This window comes from Muscardinus avellanarius (genome assembly GCF_963383645.1).
Source record: "Muscardinus avellanarius genome assembly, chromosome: 1".
In the NCBI taxonomy this organism is placed as follows: Eukaryota; Metazoa; Chordata; class Mammalia; order Rodentia; family Gliridae; genus Muscardinus; species Muscardinus avellanarius.
Window position 1 is genome coordinate 17,585,682 of NC_137786.1, and position 12,113 is coordinate 17,597,794.

General features: G+C 33.8%; 1 protein-coding gene and 1 pseudogene across 4 annotated transcripts in view; both read right to left on the minus strand.

The window, feature by feature from the left end:
* CDH18 (cadherin 18) overlaps positions 1–12,113 on the minus strand; it is a gene marked incomplete at both ends in the record, with an annotated part of 341,945 nt that overhangs the window by 66,341 nt on the left and 263,491 nt on the right. The gene's annotated exons all lie outside the window — the stretch shown is intronic.
* On the minus strand, positions 374–1,513 carry LOC308270430 (calmodulin-alpha-like; annotated as a pseudogene). Its single transcript has 2 exons — positions 1,322–1,513; positions 374–1,026 (listed from the first exon to the last, which is right to left on the minus strand). The product of its transcript is annotated as a calmodulin-alpha-like (transcript).

The window sequence follows — 12,113 nt, forward strand, 5'->3', positions numbered from 1 at the left end:
GCACATGCAAGTACAGGACTGTCCTACTTAGGGCCCTGCCTCAATGCTTTAGCCTTCACCCATCTTCCGCACATCGCCCTGGGTTAAACCAATTTAAATGTGTTTGTTTTCAGTAAACCAGTTAGGACAATTTTTACTAATTGAACTGGAACCCAACTGAGTAGGTTTTAAATTTGTTTTATTTTTGTTGTTGTTGTTTTAATACAAATGCCTGACTGTGCTCAGTCATCAAGCTGTATGCATGAAAAACTGGCCAGCCCAAACAGTGTATTAATCATTACCAAATGGAACTTTAAGGAGTCCACTAAGTGCTTCCTTATCATTAAGTTAGTATAAGTATTTATACTGTAAAACTGGGGTGTAACTTGATCTTTAGGGGACAGGACCACCAACCAATACATGTAGATTTTGTGTGTGTGGACAGAAGGTACTTTTGATATTCAGTTTCGTTATATAGAAACAGAAGGAATAAATAAACTTTTTTTTTTTTTTTACAAGAGATAAGTAAAAGATTCAATTTGATTCTTCTAGAAGGGGGAAAGGTAGTTGAAAGTAGTTCTTCATTTTGCAGTCATCGTCTGTACGAATTCTTTATAGTTGGCTTGGCCGTATCCATCAATATCTGCTTCTCTGATCATTTCATCTACTTCTTCCTCTGTTAGTTTTTCTCCTAAGTTTTTCATGACGTGACGTAGCTCTGCTACTGATGGAACCATTTCCATCCTTTGTCAAAGACTCAGAATGTCTCACAGATTTCTTCTTCGTTATCTGTATCTTTCATTTTTCTAGCCATCATAGTCAAAAGTTCTGGGAAGTCAATGGTGCCATTACCATCAGCATCCACTTCGTTGATCGTATCCTGCAATTGCGCTTCTGTTGGGTTTTGACCCAGTGACCTTGTGACAGTTCCAAGTTCCTTCTTGTAATGGTGCCATCACCATCTTTATCGAATAGGGTGAAAGCTTCCTTGAATTCAGCAATCTGTCCTTTAGTCAGCTGATCAGCCTTGGTGAGCACGAAGGAAGACTGGAGGGAGCAGAGGTGGGTTGCATGGGCGCAGGATTAGGCCGCGAGTAACCAAGACGAGACCGGGAGACCACTCTACTTTATGCAGTTTTACAGATCTTCTTCTAATAGACTTTGCCTCCTGTTTAATTTGGAAATAGAATAAGCTAAAAAAAAATAACAGAGTCCTTTTTTGAGGTATAAGTTTGAGAAGTTGCAGATTTCCTCTTAAGCCCTGCTACTTCCACAGGAAGAATATTTCTGGGATTAACTACTCATCCCTGCAGCAGGCAGACAGATGAGGTAGAAGAGTTACAATTAGGCTTCTCCAGCCTGTAGCAGAGCTACTGGTAAATTCCAGAATGAGTGAATGAGTGAATGAGTGAATCAGAGATGAACACAGCTGGTGACCAAAGGCTGACTTCATCCACTTGGCACCCAGGTATCTCACAAAGACATACATAAAAGTTGGAAGTGACGTTTTGATATCCCTACATTTGGGCGTCATTCTTTATTCAGCAAGCTAATAAACATATGTCAGTGTAATACTATAGTAACTAATATTACTCTATAAATAGAGTAATTACTAATAAACAATCATTAGAGGTTCTGGAAAAATTCTAGATTATGTCTAGAACTATTTGAGAAAAGAAACGATTCCTTCTAAGATCTATAGATAGTCCTTTCTTCTTTGTTCTCAGCTAAAGTAACATTTTATCTAGACCAAAAAGAAAAAAATGGTTAAATAATTTTGTGGAAAATGCTTGGAGGCAAATATTTAAAATAGAAGGAATCAAAGTACAAAGATCTCAATTAAATAAAATTCTTGACTTGGCTGAACAAAACAAGGTCTGTCAATATGGCTCTGCAGCGTGAATGAGATGAATGTCCAGGAGTCAGGACAAGCAGGCCCTTAGCATATGGTAGAGTTATTACTCTTGTAAAGGCAATGGGGAGAAATATAAATAAAAGAAAGGACAGATTTATTTATGTTCTTGAAAAAATCATAGTGGATACTCTGACTCTTGTGTCATGGAATACAAAAGAAACATGAAAACAGTGAGGTTATCATGGAAAAATAGGGAAAAAAACTCAACAGAAAGAAGTGCATAAAATGATGCTCTGTATTAAATACAACCTGTAAACCATTTTGCTGGAGAAGCAATAGTGAAGGGGAGAATTGCAAGTGTCATATCTGTGAGTGTATGCAAGTTATTGTGTCTATTTGTTCCATTATGTAATATAATAAATAGTCTCCTTTACTAAGATATGAGAGTTAAAGGAAAACATTTTTAGGAAAAATCAATTATTTTGACATAACATCACTAAGATGCCAATACAATAACCATATGTAATAAAGGCAGAGATTAAATTTGCATGCAAATTTCAGATATGCTTACTGAAGGGAAATAATTTTGATGTAAATTAACATAGATTTAAAGTTATTGGAGCAGCATAATACGATTTGGAAGAAAATTGTAAGAGAAAAGGAAATAAAAGATTGATCATTAAAGACTGTATCCTTTTGTGACTAATGTAGCCCAATACTTATGTAAGAAAAGTGTCAGCAAAGGAAAAGGAATATCTCCAAAGAGAAGGAAAACTGGAATTTGTAAGTGTGTTGGGAGCCAAGAAAAAGAATGTTCCAAGAAAGGAGTAGAGGATTGTAGAGAATTATTTTAAGCCATCCAGTAGTGAGGTTAATAATTATAAATTAGATTTGCAAGGCAAACATTATGGGTTAACTTGAAAGTAATAAATCTTGACCCAGCATGGTTGTGCATGCCTTTATACCCGTACTTGGAAGGCTGAGACAGAAGGATTGCAAGTTCAAAACCAGCCTCAGCAATTTAGTGAGCCTCTCAGGAACTTAGTGAGAAGCTGTTTACAAATAAATAAAAAAAAAAAATAGGGCTAGGGATGTAGCTCAGCATTAGAGCACCCCTGGGGTTCTAGCCCCATTACTTTCCAAAAAAAAAAAACATGGTAAATTTTGATCAAATATCAAAGAAGTGTATTATAGTAGATTCAAGAGTGAAATGAATGTAAATATATAAAGCCCAAGTCATAACAACTTACTGCAACCATTTCCTGAACGAAAATCGGTAGAAGGTTCTCTGTGTCCTCCAGAAATTGGCTTTGACAATATGCTTTTATTTTCTTTTGTAAAGGGAACTATCAACCAAAAAGTGATGTGTACACCGATTATGCTTTAAAATTATATATATATATATATGTGTGTGTGTGTGTGTGTGTGTGTGTGTGTGTATGTGTGTATGTATATTTATATGTATATATCAATTCTAAAAGTGAAAAGGTATGAATTTTTACTCAGCCATAAAGAACAAAATCAGATCATTTGCAGGAAAATGGGTGGAACTGGAGAACATAATGCTAAGTGAGATTAGTTAGTCACAAAAAGTAAAGAATCAGATGTTCTCCCTAATATGCAGAATCTAGGGAGAAAAGGTGTCATAGGAGGAACTCTAGATGAAGAAGGAGAAACCATATATGAGCAAATAAGGTGACCTAACTGAGGGTGATGGGAGGGGGAAGAGGGAAATTGCATAATGTACATGATGTACATTCACAAATATATCGAATTCCATCACTTAACCAAACATGAGACGGGAGTAGGAAGGAAATGAGACAGGAACTGGGGAAGGGCTAATGAGTGATGTGTGTGTGTATGCCTCTACCATCTACAAGATGTATGACCCCATTAAGATGTATGACTCCAATGCGCCAATAAAATTCTTTTAAATAAGAATAATTTAAACAAGTAGAAGTGTAGGTATAAAGAAGATCTTATTTCTTTAAAAAATTTAAATCCAGAGACATTAAATCCAGACACTCCTCTGTGGTATCTGCCTTGCATGGTACTTGACTTTCCCTAAGTAGGAAGTCATACTGTGCAAAAGCCATCATTTTTTTTTTCCTTTGACTTGTTTAATTTCCCATCACAAGGAAACTTATTAGTACCCCTTTCACAGAGACCAGATGCTAAGCATAAAGGCTGAGTTGTTTGGGATTTGTAATTTCTTAGCATTTACACAAAAATGACATTCTTTAAATTAGATTTCTTACTATGTTAAAATTTAAATAGTATTCCTATTAAACTGCCTTGAAGAAATTATCCATTTTGGGTTAGTCCAAGAAAATATTTTTTTGTCTAAAATATCATTGGACCTCAAAGTAGAATATATTATTTAATCCCAAAGTTTCTGGCAGCAGTTACTGAGACAGTTTAGATTAAATTGCTGTATATACACCCAGATGAAATATGCTAGCACTGGTGTCTTTTGAGAAACCTGATTATTTCTGGACTGTCAGTCTAGAAAATAAAATTTGTTTCAAGCTAAATAAAAATTCTGAAAGCATGTCGTTTTTTGTAAGAGCAATCTTCTTTTATACGTATCACACTGGGCTTTTTTTATCATAAGTGTTAATATAAGCAGTTAAATACCTTTGGCATTAATAATCTCTTTATCTGGATTTAGAAAGATAAAATCTATGTTTACCTAGCAGAAGTGGTAGATAAAATGCTAGGCATGCATTTTAGACTCATATTATTTACTTCTTCCTTTGTATGTGGCCTACCTCTCCTGGGAAATCAAAAACACAGAGCAGTTCCAACAATGAAGGAAAAACCAAAGGGTATGATCCATGCAGTCACAACTGAATTTCGACTCAAGTAGAACTAAACAATTCTGTTTAATGACCCTTGGATTTCTGCCCAGCCATGGAAATAAAACTCAGAAAAAAGAGTGAACACAAATGTAAAAGACAACATTCAAAAACCTTTTGAGCATAGCCGGGCATGGTGGCACACGCTTGTAATCCCCGCGCTTGGGAGGCGGAGACAGGAGGATCACACAGGTTTGAGGGCAGTGTTTCCAAAAAAAAAACAAAACAACAACAAAAAAAACAGGTCTGGGAGTGTAGGCCGGAAGTAGAAGGGTTTCCAGGAACCCCAGTACCACCAAAAAAAAGAAGAAAAAAAGAAAAGAAAATACATCTTTTGAGCATTAAATGTAGTTAATCAATGCTAGTTATTTATAATTGGGACATGACATTATTCCATAATACTGTGTACTGAACAAATGATCAAATTAAAAATATTCTTAACAGATTAATTTTTATTTAATTTCTGTTTCAAGAATCATAAAAAATCTCATTTTAAACTTTTATTAAATTATACCTCAACATATAGGTCTTTTATTTTTTGCAAATAATAACAATATTTTTCAGTGGTGTCTACTAAGTATAAAAAAAATTTTGCCTACATGACAAAGCTCCTAAATTATGATTAGTGATAAATATGTGGAATTAGAGTTTTGAGGATTTTTTACAATTTTGTGAAAAAAGTTTATAAATAGTGAATGTTAGTTGTTTCTTTCCACGACTGTGATGTAAGTCAGTGTTATCTAGATGAACAAACAAGAACCTCCATACAAAATTCATAAGGTATAGCCTGCTTCTAAAATAATCTGTCAGAATATTAATTTTTTATTTCTAGCTCAAGGTACCATAATCATTTTTATTGGATATTTAATAACACCAATTTTTCTTCTACAAATAATTATATACATATGTTGCTTATCCTCATACATGAATGTAGAAACCAATCAACAAATATAAAGAATCTGTTAACACTAATGTGAAAGTAATTAAGTCATTGCATAGTAATGCTTCAATTGTTTTAAAATTATTTTGTTATAATTAATCATGCCAAAATCATGTCTTGCCAATCTAAAATATTTTATGTACATAACTTAATTAATAAATTCTTAAATTACATTTACATTTTGCATGTAGAATCCTAAAGTAATATTAGATATGAGATTAATTCTAAAAATAACTACATCTTTAAAGTATGAGGTAGAATTATGTTTTTATTGAAAAATATCTAAATATTGAAAAAATAAATTTATAATTAGTATAAAGTTTATAGAATTCATAGTATTGAAAATAATTGTAGGTGTAATATAACCTTTAATGGTTGATCTACTCTTTAAATTTCAGGTTGAGTCTAAAAAAAAGCCACTCTATAACATATAATGAATATTTTGGAGCCATGTATAGGCAAATGTGGTAAATAAATTAATTAGAGGAAGAAATATTGAAGTATATTTAATAATTACTATAAACAGGTATAGTGATACATATTTGAAATTGCAGTACTTGGGAGGCTGAGACAAGAGGATCATAAGTTCAAGATCAGTGTGTCTTAATTTATCAAGATAAAATGCTGGGGGGTGTATAGATAAGTCATAGAATTTCCCTGGGTTCAATCTCCAGTAACACACACACACACACACACACACACACACACACACACACACTAATAAAGTTATTATAATATGATGATTTCAGCACAACATTATGACCCTACCATCACCAAATACTCCCTATATTCTGCAAAGCAATGTAAAAATAGAATTTACATTAAACCTACATCAGCCACTGTATTATCACTGTAAAGTATCCTTTAAGAGGTCCTGGTAATCTAGCTATAAACCTAACTTGTGCAATCAAGGCAGTGCAGTCTCATATTTACTCACCAGTTCTTAAGGTCTAACTAGACAAGTCCACTGTACAAAGCTTAATTTCACATTGGCAGATGAATGAGTTCATTCATATTTTCACCAGCACAGGAAAACTACTTGCAGATTGGCAATTTAACACATAAATATATGTTTTTATTATTCTTATGACTATTCTCTGTTCTGCTACTTTGCATTTCCAGTGAATACATTACAAACCAATGAAAAACTGAAAAGGAAATGCATTCTAATGAAATAAGATGAAAATTCATTATTAAAATTAGTACTTCACAGATCACCAGTCAAACAAGCTAAGAAAACAATAAACAGCCAATATCAATAATGAGTACCTTTATTCAAGTATTTTCTTCAACAGAAGCTACTTTTAACAAATTGTTCAGTTCATCATTTGACACTCAATTTCCCTTTGATTATGTGAGCATACACTGAAGATAATTAATAGTCATGTTCAAGCACATTTGAAAAGTTATTTTTCACTTCAGTAACAAAATTTCAATCTTTAGAGATACTTATGTTCATTTTATTCTATTTCACCATAATAAATTAATTAAAATCTATGTAATGAAAATCTATTTCTGTACTGATTTGAGAAACATCAGCAGTCTTAAAATACAGAGGATCACTTTTGGGTGTCACACTTTAGATGCTAGCTGGTACCACATGTGGATGGCAAAGAAAATTGCTTTTGAGATTTTACTCATCCAGTAGCTGTTTTGTAAGTTTTACTGACTATGATCGATGGTTGTAGTAAAGTTTAATCAATACACACCCTGTGGGATATTATGGCAGCATAGCTTCATCTTTAGCTTAACAAAAAGTCACAAACCTAAAATATGGTTCAGATTAATTAAAAATTTAAGTTTTTTCGACTACCTTTGGGCATGCAACTTATTGCGAAAGACATACATCTAGAAAACAATATAAAAAACTGTCACATGATAAATTTGGTATCATGATAAAGTACTTGAAAAATAGGCCACGCATGAATACTTTGGAAAGATTGCTATCTTCCTGAAAAAAAGAAACCAACAACAGCAACAGGAAAAACTCCATCTAGTGAAATAAAAGCAAAAAGGATATCTTCCACAGAAACATTTATAGTTTTACCTTTCATTCTTTCTACCTCTAGGTAAGGTATCAAAAATCCCAATAAGTCCAAGTTATGAAGATACTATGAAACATTTTTAGAATTTCTCCATTTATTTGCAAAATTCACCAGTAATACAAAAGCGTTTTGAATGCCGCCTCCTGCAGGAAGATCCAAAGAGTATTTCTTATGCAGGGCTTGGGTAGTAACCCTACGTTTAAATGAATTGCTCATGTTTTTCAGGAAAATAGATCTCTGCACAGTGATATGAATGCATTTGGGGTGTTTGGCACAATATGATGCTGAACAATTATTAAATTAATTATAGACAAATTTAAAAGATTTTTCAGAAGTCTATACCTTTACTGAATCAGTGAAAAGAGAGCACATCATTTTCTGATGTCTATTAGATACCTCTGTTATTTGGGGTCTGTACTTTAGCATTCTTGAGCTATAGATATGTTACTCTGTAGAAAATTAGGGTTGTTTTAGTCATCCTAAGGTCTCATTAAATGTTCAAGCATCATATGCTCATGACATTCAGCAATAAAATCCTTAATCAATAAACTTACAAAATGAGGCCATAGATAGGAACTTCTGATTTTAAAAGCCATGGCCTGTTTCCTGTCTCCTGTCAGTTTGCATAAAGAATTTTTTATGAACATTTTATTGTCCCAAAGGACTCTGGTACAGTTGCTATCAAAGTGTATTAGAGACTAATTTGAAAGGAGTATTGGAGTTCCGTATTACCAATAAGCTATTAAAAAAAAATTTATCTACAGAAAAAATACTTGCATTAGTAGGCAATACATTTGACATGAATATTTTGAAATTAATTGTTTAATTATTGTTTATCATTATTTTCCAAAGTTTGAGTCAAATATTCAAACTCATTGTTTTCTCACTCTCCTTCCTCGGCTTTGCTAGATGATCCTCTGATTATGAAATATTTCTTATTTTTGTTGTTATTATATCCAAAATTAATGTGAGCTTCCTAATTCTCTCTCATCATAAATTATGTGAACATTTCAGGAGTGTATAAGAAAAGCAAACACACCAATAAGACTGTAAAATCTCTTACTGGAAATATATAAGGCTAAAACAAATCTTGGAATGGGCAAACACTTATTTTCTGTGACTACTTATTAAAATACAATGTGTTAAAAGATATTTTTGTATGTGTGTGGTACTGGGGTTCCTGGAAGCCCTTCTACCTCCGGGCTACACTCCTAGACCTATTTTATACTTTATTTGGAAACAGGGTCTCTTAAGCCAGAGAGGCTGGCTCCGAACCTGCGCAATCCTCCTGTCTCCGCCTCCCAAGCGTGGGGATTACAAGCGTGCGCCACCACGCCCGGCTAAAAGATATTTTAATGTGGCTAATATTTCAAAAATGACCACAGTTAATTATTTCTTAGGTTGTCTTACAAATTATGTCATCAACAGCATTTGTAACAATTAGACAACATATTTAATATGTATCTTCTATTTTTTTAAGGTTATTATGTAAATAAAGTATTTAGATTCTTAACACTTGGTAAATGTATAGGTAAATTGAGATTCCTATACATGCAGCTAATAAAATTGTCATAATGTGAGAAATATGATTAGGAATTCTAACAATTTTCTTTTCCTTCTTTTAAATCCTATATTGCATATTTTGACTTTATCATGCAGAGAAACTCTTAACACTTTTGTTCCTGAGGTGCTGGAGTTAAAAATGTAGACTCACATTTTCCAGAATTTGGATGAGATGAATCCATACAAATAATAGACTCCAAGTACTGGCATTTGATTAGTGAATTTCTTAGCATCTAACACAAGCATTTGTCCCTTGAATGTGCAATATTTGTTGTCAACAAACAAGATTTTTATATATCATTTGAAATAATATATTAAAAGAATTGTGGGTTAAAAGATGTTCTCAGTCAAGGAAACCTGGGTATGCATTGTGAATCTGAGATTTTACTCTGCAAACTTGTAAAATTAATTACTTTTCTGAGATTTAGTTTCTTAATCTGTAAACTGAACTAGTAATAAACTGTTTTAGGGTTTTAAAAGATTTATGAAACAATATATAAGTTTCCTGGCCAACTGATAGCAAGCGATGAACTATCCTATTTGTAATAGTCACCAGCTATCGAATCACATTTCTAAAAAGTTCTCATGTCTAAAATAGGATTCCTCATGTCTCAATCGCTAATCTGTGAAACTCCTGAATTAAATGTGCATGATGCTAGCAACTGTAGCTTATTTAAATCAAAGACTTCTTTGCTACTGGTAAACAGCCAGGTTCTAATTTTGTGTATTTTTTTAATAAAAGGTGATGATTATATTGCTGCAAATTACACATCTTATTTTAAGCAGAAAAAGACAAAACCTAGACATGGCATGCTACAAGAACTCTGAAGAGACTTACTAATAGCTTAGAAAATTGAAATACAAAAGACTAAAGTCAGAAGGATTTTCAAAGATGCCTGTAAGACTCAATTCCCTTTCATTACCAATTCTGTACACTTGGAGCTAATTGCATTCTGGGGCCCACTGCAAGGTACATCTTTTCAATGTGCTTTCCCTTAATTAGTGCAAACATTTGGTCCCTGAGAAAGGTAGAAATATGAGGCTTGTTTTGTGTTTGTTATTGTTTTCTGTTTTTTTATTCACTGTTTGTACCCAGAGGCCCATGTGAATGACACATTTTTATTAAAATCAAGAATAAATATTATGTAAATTATGCCCCAAAAGAGCAGCTATGGAGTCTCTAATTATTTTAAGAAAAAGTGTAGCAGGATTCATTATAGTTGTCTAACCAAAACAAAGCAAAAAAAGGCATATGCTAATGGACTTACGTGCTCTTCTTTCAGTACTTTTAGACAATCTATCAATCATCTTTTCATCCTTATAACTGGGAGAATGTACACATCATGTTCAGGGTTCAATTAAACACTCACTTTTAAAATAATTTTTTCTTTTTCTTTTTCTTGTGATGGAGGTATAAACCAGGGCTTAATGCATGCTATACAGTGCTATACCACTGAGCTACACCCGCAGCCCCAAATACAATCAATAATAAGAAGTGTTTAACTGTCCAGTAAATAATTTATCTTATATATTGAAATGCACATACTTAAGCATTTACACGACTATATATGTACTCAAATCATATATATTGATACACGGCTCTCCAAAACACCTTTTCATTTGTATATCAGTTTTATCAATCATTTGTTTGTCACTTTTACCAATCAACAACTCTGTTTTATTCTATATTAGGGTTCCTCGCCCTAGGATCATAGGCATTTAGAATCAGACACTTCTTAGTTCTAAGCGCTGTTCTATGAATTGTAAGACATTTAGTATGATTCCTGGCTTCTGTTACTAGGTACCAGTAGCACCAATATGCTATGACTAGATGCACATATCCTCCCAAAATTAATAGTAAGGGTCTTTGGAGGGTATCATGGAACAAGAATGAAACCTTCTTCAATAGAACTAGTGTCCTTACAAGAAGTTAGAGTTCTTACCCATCCTTCTATCACATGAGGAGTTGGCAGTGTGCAGCACAGAGGCCCTAATATAACCAACCACCCTGACATGCTTATTTCAGACTCATAGCCTCCAGAACCATGAACAATACATTTATATTTTTATAAGCTACCCAGTAATATGTAATAGCATCCAAACTATCTAACATAGGAAATTGCTACAAGAAATTAGCCCTAAAAATTAGTGAAGTCCTCGTGAAAAGATATTTGCCCTTCTAAGAAGAAGCAGGAGAGAATTTGCAACTTTCTCTGCTTTTTGCCATATGAAGTGTGGGAAGCCATTAAGGTTTTCCCCTAAAAGAATATTTCTGATTCAGCTGACTGTCCTTCCCCCAGAGTCAACAAGGTTTGGGGTCATGGAAAGTTCAAAGTAAAAGGTCTAGGAGAAGATTAGGTGGTGATGGCACGAGGGTACTGATTAACCTACCTGTAAAGTATGTGCTTTGGATTGGTCTTATTGTATGCTGGTGGTGATAGCACGAGGGTATTGATTGACCTGTAACTATATAAATACCTGTAGAGAAATAAACCCATAGTCGGGCCAATAGAGAATATTGACTCAGGAGTAGGGGTCGACCAGTAGAGATGTTGACCCAGATGCAGGGGTCAGGCAGTAAAGATAGTAGGCTGGTGCCCTTCCAACATTAGAAGAAAAAAAATTCTTGGAATCAAATTCTTAAGAGTTGAATTCTTCATCCTCACACCTCTCTTTGGAACCCGTACTTTTGCCGGCTGGCTCCGGCAATGAAGGCACAACAAAAAGAATTATAAGAAAGCCAGAAAGGTCCGCATCAGATGCTAGATACTGGTACTTTGGTACTGGCTATTCTAGCCTCCAGAACCATGAGAAATAAATGGACCTTGTTTAAGCTACACAGTCCAAGGTAATTGTACTATCTGACAGAACCA